The following is a 17618-nucleotide window of genomic DNA, read 5'->3' on the forward strand; positions in this document are numbered from 1 at the left end:
CAGAGCATGAACAGGGGAGGGGCAGAGAGAGAGGGAGACACAGAATCGGAAACAGGCTCCAGGCTCTGAGCCATCAGCCCAGAGCCCGACGCGGGGCTCGAACTCACGGACCGCGAGATCGTGACCTGGCTGAAGTCGGACGCTTAACGGACTGCGCCACCCAGGCGCCCCAGCACTTGGCTCTTTAAGATAGCTCTGTCGGTTTCAACACCCTGTGATTTCATCTCCAGTTATGCAAGAGCATACTCATTGCACATCTTTATGTGTACCTCCTTTCTACCTAACCAAAAAGGTTGTAGTTTCATAAATATAGTGAATTTCTTATCAGCTTTGTCAGTGCTAAGCAGTGGGCTGGGGCAAGGTAATAAATCTCTTTGAATAAATTGGTTATTGTAGATGAACAGCATGATACATGAGGAAATATTGACTATTCATGTTTTCTTGCAGAATGAGATTTGTATCAAAATAAAGAACTTCTACACCAAAGTCATGTTCTGTTAAAAAAAATGAAAGACTATTATGCTTTTGTGATTGGAGGCAGAATGGGGTGAATTTGGGTCATATCTTGCAGACTTTAAAAACTCGTAATTTTTTGATGGAAGGACAAACCAGAAGATTTGCAAATTCATTTGGAAAAGGATGGGGACAATGAAGAGTTATTTCTTTCCAGTTTTTCATTATAGAATTTGCTGCAAAGCAAAAATAGGAAAAAGCAGGATAGGAAACCTCTATATTTGGATACTTTCCACCATACATTTCTAAAATATATTCTTTGCTATTGAAAGACTGTTTTTACTGTTTTACTGAGGGGGAATGAAACTGTTTTCAAAGGTAAAAGGACAGCAGGGGAATAGCATTAGGCCATGTGATTTCATGAATTTTTCTCAGGGCTCTCCTAGTTTGTAAGGTGGTGATGGAAACAGCAATGCCACCTGCCTGCACTGGGAACTCCCCCACCCACTAGAAGGGACATTCATTTGAGTCTCTAAGTTCTCATTTGGGGAGGGAAGTTTAGGCTTACTGTTCATTTACCACTTCCTGTACACTGCCTTGGGATATGTTTCAGTGTCTGGACATTGTGATGAGGGCACAGTGGATAGAAGAGAAAAAGAGGTAAAGGAAATGGTGCTTCTGGAGACATGTAGCTCAGATATGTGTTCCAAGATCTTGTCTTCATTTTTAAAACCCTATATCTACTGTACATAATAGGCTTTTATTTGGTTCTGGATTACAGAAACCTAAGGTGAAACTCTAGGATTTCTAAGCTGTCACTGCCAATTTGTTCCACCTTGGGAAAATACTCCTGCCAAGTAGTGATGGCCTCAGTCTGGTTGGGAGTGTCATGAGAAGGAGATTCTACTTGGATGAAATCAGCAGATATCATGGCCATTTGAATGCTCAAGAAAGCCATTTCCTGTCTTCAGGTAGACTGGAAGGTGAGCCCATCTTAAAATAGTAGTGGGGAGAGTCATTATGGTTCAAAGGAACAAAGAAGATGGAAAAGGGTAAGTCCTGTTTCAGGAATCTCTGCTGCAACAAGGAAGCCCCATGGGGGAGGGATCTGCAAGCACATGTCCCTGGCTCTTAGATGGCAAAGTCTTCTTTACAGTTAGTGTAAAATGAGGTGCTGGAGGGATATTTGGGGGCAGATAGGGAGGTGTTCTCTCAGGTCGGGATGGCTGTGGGGTAGAGCGAGGATCAGTTGTTCCATCTGTCCCTGAAAGGGGGCAAGGGGTGAGGGTGTAGAGAGAACCATAGGCTGTCCAAACCTAAGCACAGTGGCTATTCAAATGCACATCAGCCTGGCTGTCCTGGTGTTTTTTTCTAGCGCCTAGTGAGACGGGAATGAAGTAAGAACTTGAACTTTATGTCAGCCAAAACACAATGGATTCTACATTTTATTTATTCTATGTCTAAGCTCTTGTGTTTTTATGGAGCATGCTTTCTTCCATTTGTTCTCAGAAAATTTATTTATAAAAGCTGAAATTTGGCCTGCTATAAAAGTAGTTGCATGGAAGAAGCATACTTCCCACTTTCCAACCCAATGACATCAAATAACACAGGAGAATAAAACTGAGGGAGGATCTGAGACATGGCCCACGGTGGCCTAATATACCTAGAAATGTCTTTGATGTCCCATGTCTTCTTAAATTCCTTATAAAATTGACAGTGTGTTATATAAAAAGCCATGCATACTCATTTTAATATAAAATGATGTGTCAAATTGCTTTCTAGGCAAAACCCTAACACAGCACCACATATTTCTGGTTAAATGGGCTACAGTCCAAGAAGCATGGATTAAACTTATGTCTCTCATCCTTGCTGGTTTTGTGACCTTAGTCAAGTTACTTCCCTTGAATCTCTGTATCCTGTATAGAAAATGGAAAGAAAACGCACTTATAAAGTTTGCTCTAAGTATTAAATGAGAGGATGTGCACTTAGCAGGCCCTCAATACATGGTGCTAGTACAAGCATTTGTCATCATAATGAATTGTAGTACTGGGGAAGAATAGATGCCTCCAGAAGAAGGTATCTTGAAAGGGCAGTGTTACTCTGGAGATCAAGCATATGGAGCCACAGCCTTCCCTGCAGGGGAGCAGATGTAGAGCCAGGAGGAGCTGTGACAGCCAAACTCTTGCAGGTGGCACTTTAATAACATCATATCCATGGAATAGGCTAGCAAGGGGGGCAGGGGGACTGATTCCTGCCTTTGCCCCTGAATGTTACTTCTCCCACTCCCCATTCTCTAGGAGATTTCTTTCTTTTAATGTCTATGGAAATGTTACAATTCTTTAGTTGGGATGGAGTTCATTTTTAGTTTCTAGTATTTTTATTGTCTCTTAGGCATGAAATCAAAAATGTATTTTCAGGGCTCCTGGGTGGCTCAGTCGGTTAAGCATCCGACTTTGGCTTAGGTCATGATCTCCTGGTTTGTGGGTTTGAGCCCCACATTGGGCTTTGTGCTGACAGCTTGGAGCCTGGAGTCTGCTTCAGAATCTGTCTCTTTCCTTTTTGCCTGTCCCCCACTCTCTCTTGCTCTCTCTCTCTCTCTCTCTCAAAGATGAATACACAGTAAAAAAAAGGAATTTTCAGTTTTATTTTCTTACTAACAAAAGCACAGGGCATTATTGCATTATGTATGTATATTTGTGTATATGGATTGCTTCATAGGCAGAGCCTTGACCACATATCCCTAGTCCTCAGTCCCTGACCACAGCCAGGAAGGGCACAGACAACTTCTATCACTAAACCTTCACAAAGCTTCAATGTGCCATTCATTCCCTGGGGCATGTTGCCAGATTCTAATCATTGTCTCTTTAGGGAAGAGCAAAAATAAAACAAAGCAAAACCCTAGGGCAACTTCTGTATGTAGATTGAAAGGATAAGGCTGTGTTACTCTGGAAATAAGAGTCAGAATAAGCAGAGAATGGCTTTGATGAATGTGAAACTATATAGAAAATCCAAGAATAAGAAAAAAAAACACAGGGTATCTTTTTGAAGTTATTTCAATGACAAGGTTTTACAAACAATAAAATATCATATTTATCCATATTTCCTCTAATTTTCTTTTGCATTTACACTTAATACAGAAAGGTTAATGGATCTTATGGATCCCTTTACCACCATACATTTGTATTCTTAAAATTTTTTTCACTTTTTTTTATATTGAAGAATAAGTATTTATCCAGAGTACCATAATATTCTTTTGCAAAGCAAAATTGGATTGTAGATATCTAAATACTTTTTCTAGCCTTCAGCAATTTTTTCTGCACCTAGTGAAAGATTTAAATGCATCTGGCTACTGACCAAAGGAAGAAAGCAAAGATAGGAAATTTGCGGGATTGAAGACTATAGTCAATATCTACCACATCCAAAGTTTTAGGTTGGGCTTTATGGACCTTAGCTGAAGTGAAACGAGACTTGGCTGATAACATGTGTCTTAGCCTGCTCAGGCTACCATAGCAAAATACCATAGACTTGTGGTTTAACCAACAGATATTTACCTTCTCACAGTTCTGGAGGCTGGAATTCTGAAATCAGGGTGCCAGCAAGGTTGGGTTCTGCTGAGAGCTCTCTTTCTGATTTTCTGATGGCCACGTTCTCACTGTGTTTTCACATGGGAGAGAGAGAGACAGTACGTGTGTATGTGTGAGTGTTCTGGTGTCTTTTCTTATAAGGACACTAATTTCATCATGAGGGTCTAACTCTCATGACCGTCTAAATTAATTATCTCCTAGAGGTCCCATCTCCAAATACCATCACATTGAGAGTTAGGGCTTCAAAATATGAGTTTTGGGAGCATACAGTTCAGTTCACAGCATCATGTAATGCTAAGTTCAATCCTGTTCTTTTATCTCTAATGTTGGGCCTGGCCCTGGACAGCAAGATGCTTGGGATTCTTTGGGCCTGATGATCAGAGTCAGTGCTAAAGCTGTCTTACTGCTGGCTCTGCTCTGACCTTGATGGTATCATCTTTTTTTTTTTTAATAGATTTTATTTTTTAGGTAAATTATAGGTACATAGAAAACTGGCACAGAGGGGCGCCTGGGTGGCGCAGTCGGTTAAGCGACCAACTTCAGCCAGGTCACGATCTCGCGGTCCGTGAGTTCGAGCCCCGCGTCGGGCTCTGGGCTGATGGCTCAGAGCCTGGAGCCTGTTTCCGATTCTGTGTCTCCCTCTCTCTCTGCCCCTCCCCCGTTCATGCTCTGTCTCTCTCTGTCCCAAAAAAAATAAAATAAATGTTGAAAAAAAATTAAAAAAAAAAAAAAAAAGAAAAAAGAAAAAAAAGAAAACTGGCGCAGAAAGTAGAGTTTGCATATACCTCCATCCATCACTCCCCACACACAACACACACAGCTTTCCCCACTATCAACATTCTGCACCAGAGTGGTACTTTCATCACAATCAATGAATCTACACTGACACATCATTATCACCCCAAATTCACGGTTTACACTAGGATTCACTTTTGGTGTTGTACATTCTATGGGTCTTGACAAATATATAATGACATATATCTACCAATTTTATATCATAAGGAATAGTTTCATTCCCTAAAAATCCTCTTCTCCCTACTTATTCATCCCTCCCTTCAAACCCCTCATGAACTGATCTTTTTACTGTTTTGCCTTTTCCAGATTGTGATTTAGTGGGAATCAAAATATGTAGCCTTTCTGGGTTGGCTTATTTCACTTACTAATAGACATCTAAGATTCTTCCATGTCTTCGTATGGTTATATAGTTCATTTCTTTGTTTTATTTTATTTTATTTTATTGTATTGTATTGTATTGTATTGTATTGTATTGTATTGTATTGTATTGTATTATTTTTGGATGAAGGCGGCACAGTCTTTAATTGGTCTCACGTGCTTTCTTGAAATGTCTGAGTCTCCAGCTCTGCTGCTTAGATCTTGATCCTCAGTTTGTGGAACCTGAGTTCTGTTTGCCATCCTTATTTTACTCATTCATCTCTCATCTTAGATCCATGTTTCTTCACGGGCATAGGTTGGTAGCTCTTTGTAACTGTTTTGTATAAAGTCCCTGGCTTTATGTTCAACTCTCAAGTTAGTTTGGCCTTCTCTTGTGTGAAGTCCTGATTTTGCTAGAGCTCTGGTATGGCAGTTGATAGTCAGGGGACAGCAGGAATAGTGTAGAAATATTTGTGCACTTGCTCCTGGCTAAATGTAAGTCTGTTCCAAGTAGCAAACAGGAATCTTGGTCCTGATGAGAGAATTCTGCCATGGTCACATGCATTCAGTAAAAAATTCACACACACACACACACACACACACACACACACACACACACTCCCCACTAAACAAACAAAAACACTAAACTAGTAGTTGAGATGAGTTATTAAAATATCTTTCTCTTGTTTTCATATCAAAATGGGATTGATATTAGGGATTTTTGAAACATCATTTAACACTGTTTTTCTTCATAAAGCAAATGATTCACATGCAAGATGTATTACTTTCCCTTCTTCCATTCCCTCTCCCACCCTGGACATTAAATAGGTAGAAAATTCAAATAGTGGAGAAGGATGTTGGTAGTTTCATTTGTGCTAGTATTGTAGCAAGTTGGGGAAAATCTGACAGCCAAAGCTAGACTCGATATCATTAATATGATACTGACTTATTTGGTTCAATTCTTTTATCACCATCTATGACTATAATTTTTTTTTTCTCACAGAGAAATAAAATGGTATGATGCAGAAAGAACTCTGTTAAAAGCATTGGAACATTAACCTTTCTTGGTTTCTCTGTACTGATATAAATGACATAATTGCATATGGTGTTTAAATCCATGTGGGAAGTCTGAAGGGATGTTGTGAGAATTTATATGCAGGTTGTTCAAGTCCTGCGAAAATATGAAAAAGCCACTATATTGGAAAAACAATGCAACAATAACAAAATGCATGGTTGTTCTACTATAGCAGATGCAAATAAGATGGAGGGGAAGCCAGGCTTGAGAAAATACAGCAATGGGTCAGCTAGATAAGATGGTTGTAACCGTTGGTATCTAAAACACCCTCTTTTCATGGTCTTTGATGCGAATGAACACAATGCCAGGAATTATGAATGTATGTCATAATTATGTTTAGCTTCATTCACAGTGACCTGTTCTTGACCTATATCTGAGAACAATTTGGTAGTTGTTTCTTTTCCAATGGAGTGGTTGAAATCTCTTTTGTTTCTCTTTAAGTGAATGGCTAAATTCATGGTTGCAGAATTACAGATGATTTAATTTAACATGAAATGAATAAAAAATAGACTTACTCCCACCTTGATTGCTGTCAGCATTTTAATAGTAGAAGTGTCTTTTTGCCCCAGGGATTGGACAAGATCTGAGGGAGAAAGGCTTAGAATGCAGGGCCGAGGAAGCATCATGCTGTCTGTCCCCAGGGAGAAAAGAAATCTGTCCTCATTTTGAAATAGCTCTTGGCTATGGCTCAGAAACACTCAATGGGCAGCTTTAGAAATTGTAGCACTTTCTTTGACAAAGACAAAAATCACTGTATGTCTGTGTACTCTTAAGGGAGATAGAAGGGGCTAAAAAGTAAATGCAGAAATTATATACTTGTAAACAAGTACCCACATTATGAAATATTCTCATGTGTGTGCATATTTTCTAATTAGAAAACATGCATTCATCTGTAAACATAAGTAAAATTTTCTTCAAAGTGTCCAATTTCAATTATTTTGTTGTATATTCAGATCATGTGTTCCAATTCTGCATTAAATAGTACACAAGATGTATACAAATTAATTAATATAATTACTATATAAGAAGACTCATCATAGTCTTAGAATGTTTTTTTCATCAATATGCTCCAATCTTTAGAAAAATCTTTACCCAGGGTGGGGTAGTCCTCACTTTGCAGTTGAAATGAGTTGGGGCACACATCTTCTCCTGTTTTCTATCAATTCCATCTTCCTTTCCCACATTCAAAGGTCTAATCTTAGATTTCCTTCACCATTCTAATGCAGGCAATAGAAACTGCCAGACTTAAAATCAGTTTTGAAATTGAAGAGTTTACATAGGGTCAATGGAGTTCAAAGTTAGGATTCTTTTCTGTTTAAAAGGTATTTCAACCAGAAAAAAAAAAAAAAAAAAAGCAAAAACAACAACAACAAAAAAACCCCTGCTTTTTTTGTTCTTGTCTGTATGAAACAGTGTAAGAAAACTGACATAAATGGGATATTTCAACAATATGCTGAGATGAGGCCCTGAACATTAGTTTACTTTCAAAATGTTTCAGAGTTGTCCTTCTGGAATATAACCAACTTTATAGAAAATAGGGGAACACTATTTTAAAAATTCCTTGATGGTACTGATGTGAAACCAAGCATATTATCAAAGCATATGCTCAGCCAGGAGAAAGCCTCCTATCTGACCCAATACATGTCACTTTAAAAATGTTATTTCTTTGTTATCAGAGTTGTTCTCTGAGAGTAGAGTGAAAAGAGTGTGAACTTTGGAAGTAAGCAGCATTAGGCTCAACAATCACCTAACATCTGAAGACCACACCTAATCTCCACATCTTCCCTAAAGGATTGTTTTAGCAGAATTTAATGAAGTAAACTATGCAAAATTTTATGCACACCCAACAGAGTGTCTGCATATAACAGTTTTCAATAAAGATTTGTTCCTTGTTCAATCCACAAAGCAGTATAAAGACCCAGAAAAAAACAATACGTAGTTTTCTCTTTTCTATGCTCCCATCAGATATTATAGGAGAAAGTTGAATATAGAGCACCTGACAGAGCCTTAAACAATCACAAACAAGTAATCTTGGGAAAAGGGAGAAATAATTAGAATATAATGAATATCCCCAATAATTTTGTCTTGGTGACAGTGAAAAGGCCAATGCACTCTTAGTATGTGAACTAAAAGCTCTGGTTCTTTTGAGCACAATTAGATAGAATTGCTGTCTTCTGGATTGGCTGCCCAATGACCAGAAAAACAACAGAGGCTTAACTCTGAAAATTGGTCATCTGCAGTGACCATTGTATTCCTTGTATCTAATTGTGAAATTCTATTTGTGGAAGAAAAAAAAAAGAAAAGTTTTGAGTTTATAAGTTTGTAGAAATAATTGTTATAATATTTTAACTTGTAATTATGAATGGACATAACTCACAATTTATATCATATATGATATGAAGAATATGAGATAAATACATGTTTTACATGTAAGAAATTATAATATCTCTGTGACTAAATCAGTTGTATTTTGCATAGTACTTGTGAGTAATAAGACTTTATCAATAAATGTTTGTTGTCTACTTAATCTATGTCAGGTCCTGGGAATAAAGTGATAAATAAAGACATCATGGTCCCTGTTCTTATGGGGCTTATATTATAGTGAACCAGATACTGATACATGCTAACAAGAAAAGGAAACAGGAAAACATGATGGACCATAGCAGGTGGGGTTGGATGCTTTAGGGAAGCCATCTTGGAGAAGGCAATAACTGAACTAAGACCTGAAAGATAACAATAATTCAACCACATGAATATCTAGGGCAAGAGAACTCTAGGCAGAAGTAACAAGAAGTGTGGCAAAGCGAGCAAATGAGTACAAAGACCATGAGGGCTAAAGGAACATGGTGTATTTAGGAAAAAAGGGAAAAAACAAGCAATATTTTTCACAATGGGGCCATTGTGACAGGTTGAACTTGATAGGAAATTAAGTTGGATGAATAGACTCTGTAGGACCAGTGTAAGGAGTTGAGTATGACAAACTTCATTGAATGGATCACATATCAGAGAGTTTGAAGCAGGGAGATGCTGTGTAAGGTAACTTTGGTGCTACGTGGGGAGTGGATTGTAGGGGAGAAGAGCAGAAAGCAAAGATACAATTTAATCTGTTATGGCAGTGGGCTAGATGAGAGATAATAGAGGCTTAGGTCAAGGTCATAGCAATGAACATGAAGAGATGGATAGATTTTGGATATATTTTAGAAGGAGAGCTAACTTGGCAATGAATTTGCAATGGGGGCGGTGGTGAGAAAAAGAGGAGAATCATGAGTGACCCATGGTTTTGACTTGAACAATGTAATAGATGTTGCTGCTATTTATGATATGGAATAGACTAAAAGTAAAAGGTTTCAGATAGGTTTGGAGTTCTGTTTGGGACATGGTCCTATTAGATATTCAAGTGGAATTGAGTATAAGACTCTAGAGTTTATGAGAGAAGTAAGAATTGAAGATAAAATATTTTTAGGTCTTAAGCATATAGATGGTGTTTTAAAGACATGGCATTGGATTAATTCACTTGGTAGTATGAGAGATTTAAACTGGATCACTCCAACATTTAGAAATCAGCAAGACAAGGGAGATCTCATAAAGGATACTGAAAAAGAAAAGCAGAAAAACATGGTAGTGTCAACAGTAAAATAATCATGACAACAAAAACAGTGATAAAAGCATTTTAAATCATCATAATAAAAGTGATATTGAACAAAGTGATATTGGTCTACAAGTATGAAATGCTCTTGAGAAATCAAGAAGAAAAGAGAAAAACAGGAACACGGGACTGAGCAATGTGGAACAGGCTGGTTACCTTGTCAAGAACAAGTCCAATGGAATGGAGGGGAGAGATGCCAAGTGGAGTATGTCAAGAAGGCAATATAGGGAAATAGAAACAAGCTCAGATTACTCAGGAACTTTTGCTTTGAAGATAAATGATGAAATGGGACTGTAACTGAAGACAGACATGGGATGGAAAGTTCTTTCTTTTCTTTTTTTAAGAAGGAGATGCTTAACGACAGGATCAGAATGCTTGAGAATATATGTGGGTGCAGAATCCAGGACACAAATCACAGGATGGCCTTCAAAAGAAAAGGTAGGATCATGCCATCTTTTGGATGATCAAGGATATGGCATAATATGGAAACTGGTGGCAACAGCAGCAGATGCTGATGGGTGATGAGAGAATTCCTGTCTGATGGCTTCTTTTGTCTTGAGTAGGAATGAAGCACGTTATAAGCTGCAATGAAGGTTTGGAGGGGAAGGTAGGAGATGTATAATAATTTTATAGAAGAGTCAGAGAGAAAAATTGCAGGTCTGTGTTGAGAGTTCAATTGAAATGAGTAGTTGTTAATAGTGTTTGGTCAGACTGTCCATGTATCAGTTTCCTAAGTCTTCCATAACAAAGTACTACAACATGGGTGGCTTGAAACAACAAAAATTAATTTTCTAACAGTTCTGGAGGTCAGAAATCCAAAACGAAGGTGTTGGCAGTGTTGGTTCCTTCTCGGATTTCTGAAGGAGAAATTGCCCCATGCCTCTCCCTTAGCTTCTGGTGGTTGCTGGCACCCCTTAGTGTTCCTTGGTTTATAGATGTATCACTCCTATCTCTCTCTGCCTCCATCTTCACATGACATACCTCCCTCCATCTGTGTCTGTGTCCAAATTTCCCTTTTCTTCTAAGATGCCAGCCATACTGAATTTAGGGCCCACTCTAATCCAGTATGACATCATATTACCTTGATTACACCTACAAAGACACCTACAAAAACTCACATTCACAGGTTCTATGTGGACATGAGTTTTAGAGGAGAATACCATTCAACCCAGTATATTCAGTCGCATAATTTTCCTTACAAATGTTTAGTTGCTTCGGTCGAAATAATGAGTGAGTTTAATCAGGGTGATATTTATAAATTTTTTTAATCATTATCATTTCCTGTATATGTTAACTTTAGGCATAAAATTATCAGATTAGTATTTTTAGTGGTTTTTGCTAAGTGAACAAAATTTATCTTTTTTTTGGTAGGAAGATATATTTTTAAGACAGATTATAAGTTTTGTATGTTTCCGATGACTCTAAGTAAAGGAAAAAAGCAGACAACTATACATCTTCTGCAGGTCAGCTTTTGATTTCAGACATGTTTCATCATCTGGATAATAGTCCATTCTGAGTCCTGAGTACTGTCTTTGTTCCACCAGTGACTTTAATGAGATCCTGGTTTGTCAAGAAACTATTATTTGTTTGTTTGTTTGTTTTAACTGCAAGGACCTCATAGATTTCAAAATTAATTCCTGCTCCTGATTTTACAAATGAGGAAACAGAAGCATGTAGGTGTTAACTGAATTACCAAAGACATTATATATTAATAGAAATTCAGTTTGTGGAACTCTTTGTGTAAGGTTGTTTTTGCTGTGCCATAAAATTACTCTGAACCTTTTGTTATTCATTTATGAAGTGAGGAGGATATAAACCTTGACTCTCTGTAATAGTTATTATAAGTATAGAATGAGGAGAAATAAGTGAAAAAGATCTGCAAATCCTAAATTTACCCTCATGTAACTGAGACCAATTTCCAAAATTCTGGCTTCTGAAAATTGGATCTTAATTCCTAATTCCCCTATTGTAGTGTTATAAATATAATGAAGTGCATATAAATATGAAACCTATGTCTTGCTTTAAGATGAGTAAATATTAGGGGTACCTGGGTGGCTCAGTCAGTTAAGCATCTGACTTCGGCTCAGGTCATGATCTCACAGTACATGAGTTCAAGCCCCACGACAGACTCATTGCTGACAGCTCAGAGCCTGCAGCCTGCTTCAGATTCTGTGTCTCCCTCTCTCTCTGTGCCCCTCCCTGACTGGCGCTCTGTCTCTCTCTCAAAAACAAACATTTAAAAAACTTAAATTAATTAAATAAAATAATATAAAGGGTAAATATTGGAAAATATGGACATTACTACATTTCTTCTGTTTTACCCACCAAAATAACAATTTCTAATTCAGATATCATTCATTTCCATATCACAGATTCTTTTCTTCTATTTTCCTAATTATATATGTATCTAGTTTTGTCAAAATAACTCCAAAGTTATCAATTTGTCAGCCTAGAAGAGCAAATAAAATATCAAGGACAGTGTGTTTGACCACATTTCCAGTTAGTAAACAAGTCTTGGTTGGATAGCTCTGTTTGTAAAGCAGAAATGTGGTCAACAGACCCTTAGTCCCTACAGTCCACAGAAAAGGCTAAATCTGCTTCTGATTTTTTACATGATCAACTACATAAAATGTTGATGCAGTTAAGTGATGCATTGCTATTGTTCATCTCTTTGCACTCAGATTTAACATATGTTTACAAAGGGACACTGATCTGGCAACAGATTAAAACAGTTATATATGAAAAGTTTGTCAGGACAATAGACTGCAAAATAAAAGTTTATTTTTCGATTCTCACACTTTCCTTTAGGATACAGAATATGGGCCTGCATTTCGATTCTAGCTTCCTCTCCTTTTATTTCCTTTTCATTTTAAACTTATTGCTTCAGCCATTCATTTACAGAATTAAAAACCATAACTGAACTCTATTACCTCTATTGTGTGCTCTCCAACAGTGCACATGCAAACAAGGTCATGACAGCCGTGCTCCAACAGTCCACGTGACCCTTTGCTAGGAAGGAATGTAAAAGGTAGGTGGTCAGCAGTGTCCATATTCCTAACGAATGTCAGCTCTTGAAGCTATAAGAAATTTGAAATCCTGCAATAATAAATTTGAAAACTTTGCTAATTAGAACCACTGCTTTAAAGTAAAGGAGGAAAAATCTATTGGCACCCTGGTCAGTTTCTAAAAGTCCTCCATAGCAGCTTTCTATAATACTGATGACTTCTCTAGGCAGAGCCCATTAAGGAAACAGCCCTAATTCTGTTTCCAACAACTTATTTTATGATGAAGTGAATCAATCAGAATGTTTCAGTGCTGAATTGAAAACAAAACAAAACAAAACAAAACAAAACTATAAAGCCCTATTTGACATTCTGAACCAGTTTACAAAATTTGCTTGAATCCTGTGATGTATACAAGTTAACTCTATCTTCTCATTGATTAAAACAACCCGTGAACACAATGTTCTTAGGAATAATCTCCATTTCCCATTTTGGAAGGCACTAAACATTTACATTTACATAGTCAGACAGTGAGAATATAGCTAGTAGGTATAGATTCTACCATAGAAGGAATAACTAGGAAGATATTATCATTATGGATGTACGGTCATTACTAGAAGTTTTTGTCTTTAGTTTTACTTATTACAAGAAATGAGCCCTTGGTGAAAAATATCCTTTAGGTTCTATTGAGAACACTCTTAAGGGATATGATCAAGTTCTGGGGTTTTCCTTGGACTCTGATAAAGTCTGAGAGGAAGAGCCTTCAGCTTGCTTTTAAGCTGGTTTCCCCACTGAGAGGCAGCTGTTTCCGATTTCTGGCTCCAGACAAAGGCTTTTCTCAAGGGTTTGCTGAGGAAGCAAATCTGCTCAATCCTAGTTGCTCCATATTCTTCAGTCCTGTGCATTCCCAGCCTGATCTGTAGGGCTTTATCCCTCACAGTTTACAGCAACATCTGAAACCTTTTGGGATAAGAGGCAGAGAGCTGGGACAGGTTCTATTGTATTCTACCTGCCTCCTCTGATGTACTTGCAAGAACAATAAACTACAAAGGTTGGAATCCTAGTTTTGCATTTGCTAGCTGTGTGCCCATAGGCAAGTTACATGACCTCTCTCTGTATTAGACTTATCATCCTTAAAATAGGAATTATGCATTTGATAAGACCTTCCCCGATCCACACCTTCATAGGAAGAAGTAAAAAAGAGGATCCCAGGAAAATCCCACTCATCTACCCCACAAATAACACAGCCACAGCACCGCAATATTCCTTGGAGACCATTAGGCTTAACCCCAACTTGCCTTTCACCTCTATTTATATCAGCCCTTTCAAAAAGCCTTGAGCTTGGAGGTCATCCCGTATCATTTCTCATCTCCAAATTGCTATGTACATTCCCAAATAAAAACCCTTCCACTGTACCCCTGTGAACTTTTAGTTTGTTAACAGCTTCTTCTCTGAATTTTTCCTTTAGAGAATTGCAGACCTCTCATGTGATGGCTATTTCTCTCCTTCACCATAACTGCCACTGGACCTGGAGATGGAGTAGGTATTCTTGCTGCTTCCAGATATCAATATTCACTTTTCCTTCCTAAAACCCTTGAACTTTAGTTTATGCCAACAGACTTTACCACTTGTTAACCTTTCTTTCTCTTCCTATGTCACCACTCCCAGCCCATTCCTTGAAGACTCTCATTGTCACTCTCATCAGAACTATTCCTGTGATCATTTCTGATGATTTCAATATCCAAATCAATGATACTTCAAATACCGTGCCCTTTCTCCCTTGACCTTCACTCCTCTAACCATCTTGTCCTCTACCTACCTCCATCACTTACTCCCAGACTTCCTCCAGCACTGTTCTACCAAAACTTCTTGTAACGGCAGAAATATTCTGTATCTGCACTGCCCAATATGGTAGCCATCAGACACATGTAGTTATTGACCATTAGAAAAGTGACTGATGTGACTGAGAAACTGGATTTTAGTTTTTTTCATATAACAGAACATTTAATTAAATCAGTTTCGCATCAACACACTCTTCATTTAATAATGATATTGGCCATTTCCATTGGATGGCGAGAGGCTCTTCTGTTAAAGGCTTCCATGATTTCCACTGTATCATTTTCTTGCCCGATTTAGTTCATTTTCAGCCAGAAGAATCACCTCTTCTAGTTGGCCACCCTGAAGTTAGTCTTTTAAAATTTCTTAACATCCGGTTCTGCTTTAACCATACCCAGCTTTTTATTTGTAATCTATACTGTATACTTTCTATATGCTGCATTTTTAGGAATTTGCTCAAGATCATCAAGAATCTTTGTGTACAATATTCTAAGCCTCTCGTGTGGACTCTCACATATAGCCAATCACACAAGGCCAGTGGTCTTCTTCAGCAAACCCACCATGACAGCTAATTTTAATTAATTAAAATTTAAATTTAAACAGACACATGTGGCTAGTGGCTATCTTTAACAATGAGGTCATAGGCTTTATCATTGTCCAAAGCTACATCTTCTCTATAATTTTAAATTCAAGTATCACTAACTCTTAAACCCTCACATGCTACCTTTCAACTCATTCACTCTCTTCATTACCCCAGCTACATCAAAACTTGTACCAAAGAGTGACCCCACTAATTCTATCAGCTTTTTTTGATCCCTTCTTGCTTCTTTGTATCCTCACTTTATTCTTGCTTTTCATGGTTTATCAACATAAGAACAACCTTGCATACACATTTAACTCTATCATTTCCCTATATCTTCATCACACTAGCCTGGCAAAACCTTAACCCTTCTTGAATGCAACTCTTTACCTACTCCAAACCTGCTCTTGTACACTAAAGATGGCTAAAGAAATGTACATGAGGGGTGCCCAGGTGGCTAAGTCAGAAAAGCATGTGACTCTTGCTCTCAGGGTGATGAGTTTGAGCCCCATATTGGGTGTAGAGATTACTTAAATAAAAATAAAACTTAAAAAAAAAAAGGAAGAGTACATGATCATGCTCACTAGTTAGATTCTTGATCATTAATTTCAAGTGGCTCTGGTGTAGGCCAAGAATCCAACTAGATTTCATTATCATTTCACTCTTCCATTCTTCTAAATAAAAATCTCACACTTTCTTGTGATGCCTGGGTGGCTCCGTCTGTTAAACATCTGACTCTTGGTTTCGGCTCAGGTCATGATCTCAAGGTTTGTGTATTCGAACCCCACATTGGGCTCTGTGCTGTCAGTGCATAGCCCACTTGGGATGCTCTATTTCTCCTCTCTCTGGTCTTCCCTCACTTTACTCTCTCTCTCTCTCAAAATAAATTAAAAAAAAACTTGAAAAAAATTCACACTTTCTCTATTCTCCCTAAACATCTAGTATGTTCTCTCCTTTCCAAGACCCTCAGCTTATGTTTTTTATTATTATTTCATAAAGAAAATGCAAAGAATAACAAGAGGACCTCACATCCTCTCCACTTCCTATTTCTCCTTCCTTTCCCTTGCCTTCCTGAAAAATTCAGTATGTAAGCCACTGGAAGGGCAAACAGACACCATTCTGTGACTTAGGATGGTAGGAGCCAGAGAATAGTAAGGAAGGTATCTATGGAGCAAGGCAGCCCAGTCTGGGGCTTTGGAGCTCACATACACATAGGAAAAGTAGGCCCTCAACACCACTTACACCACCAATTTACCTATTACCAATTCCTCCTATTACTTGAATTAATGGACCCCTCTATTCAAGGCTAACCCCTGTGTTTGTCTATTGATTGCATCCTCTCATGACTAGTTAAGGGCAACCATTCATCTCTTCTCCAACAGCAGTTGATTTACTCCCATCATAATAATAACGTTCTATACCATCTTCTTGTTTAAAAATAAGAGACAAAACAGATGAACATAAGGGAAGGGAAACAAAAATAATATAAAAACAGGGAGGGGGACAAAACAGAAGAGACTCATAAATATGGAGAACAAACTGAGGGTTATGGGAGGGGTTGTGGGAGGGGGGATGGGCTAAATGGGTAAGGGGCACTAAGGAAATCTACTCCTGAAACCATTGTTGCACTATATGCTAACTAATTTGGATGTAAATTAAAAAAAATTAAAATTAAAAAAAAAATAGAATCCCTTAGCTCCACCTTGTCCTTTAGATACTGCCCTGTTCCTCTTCTCTACTTACAAACAAAATTCCTTGGGGGAAAAACGGTTTTATTCTCCATCTTCAATTTCTTTCCTCCTATTCTCTCCTGAACTTATTTCAAGCATGCTTTAATCTCTACCACTAGTCCAAGCATACTCTCATCAAGCTCACTAGTAGCTTCCACTAGTGGCCATTCAGTCAAGTGGCAAATTCTTACTGCTCACTCATCTCATCTATCAGCAGCATTTAGCATAGCTGAGCAGTCACTCACTCAGGAGATTACTTTATTCACTCGACTTCTGGGAAAAATCTTGGTTCTCCTCTAGCTCAGTGTCTGCTACTTCTCTGTCTCCTTTGCTGTTTCTTTGTCATCTCCTCAATGCCTATACTGTGGAATGTCTCAGTGCTCAATCTTGAAAACTCTTCGTTTCTCTGTCTATATCTATCCCCTAGATGATCTCTTTTGTCTCATAACTCTATGACCTGATGACTCCCAATGTATACCTCTCCTCTGAACTCCACATTTATTGTATACAACTGCCCATTTGGCCTATCTAGATGTCTAATGCATGTCAGAAATCCACCA

At 38.0% G+C, this 17618-nt stretch overlaps 1 pseudogene; it reads right to left on the minus strand.

The window, feature by feature from the left end:
• Positions 1 to 14920: 14920 nt before the first annotated feature.
• LOC112862699 (NADH dehydrogenase [ubiquinone] 1 alpha subcomplex subunit 5-like) lies at positions 14921 to 15311 on the minus strand (annotated as a pseudogene).
• Between the last annotated feature and the right edge of the window lie 2307 nt (positions 15312 to 17618).

This window comes from Puma concolor, chromosome B2, assembly GCF_028749965.1.
Source record: "Puma concolor isolate L17-30 chromosome B2, mPumCon1.1.hap2, whole genome shotgun sequence".
NCBI classification, from domain to species: Eukaryota; Metazoa; Chordata; class Mammalia; order Carnivora; family Felidae; genus Puma; species Puma concolor.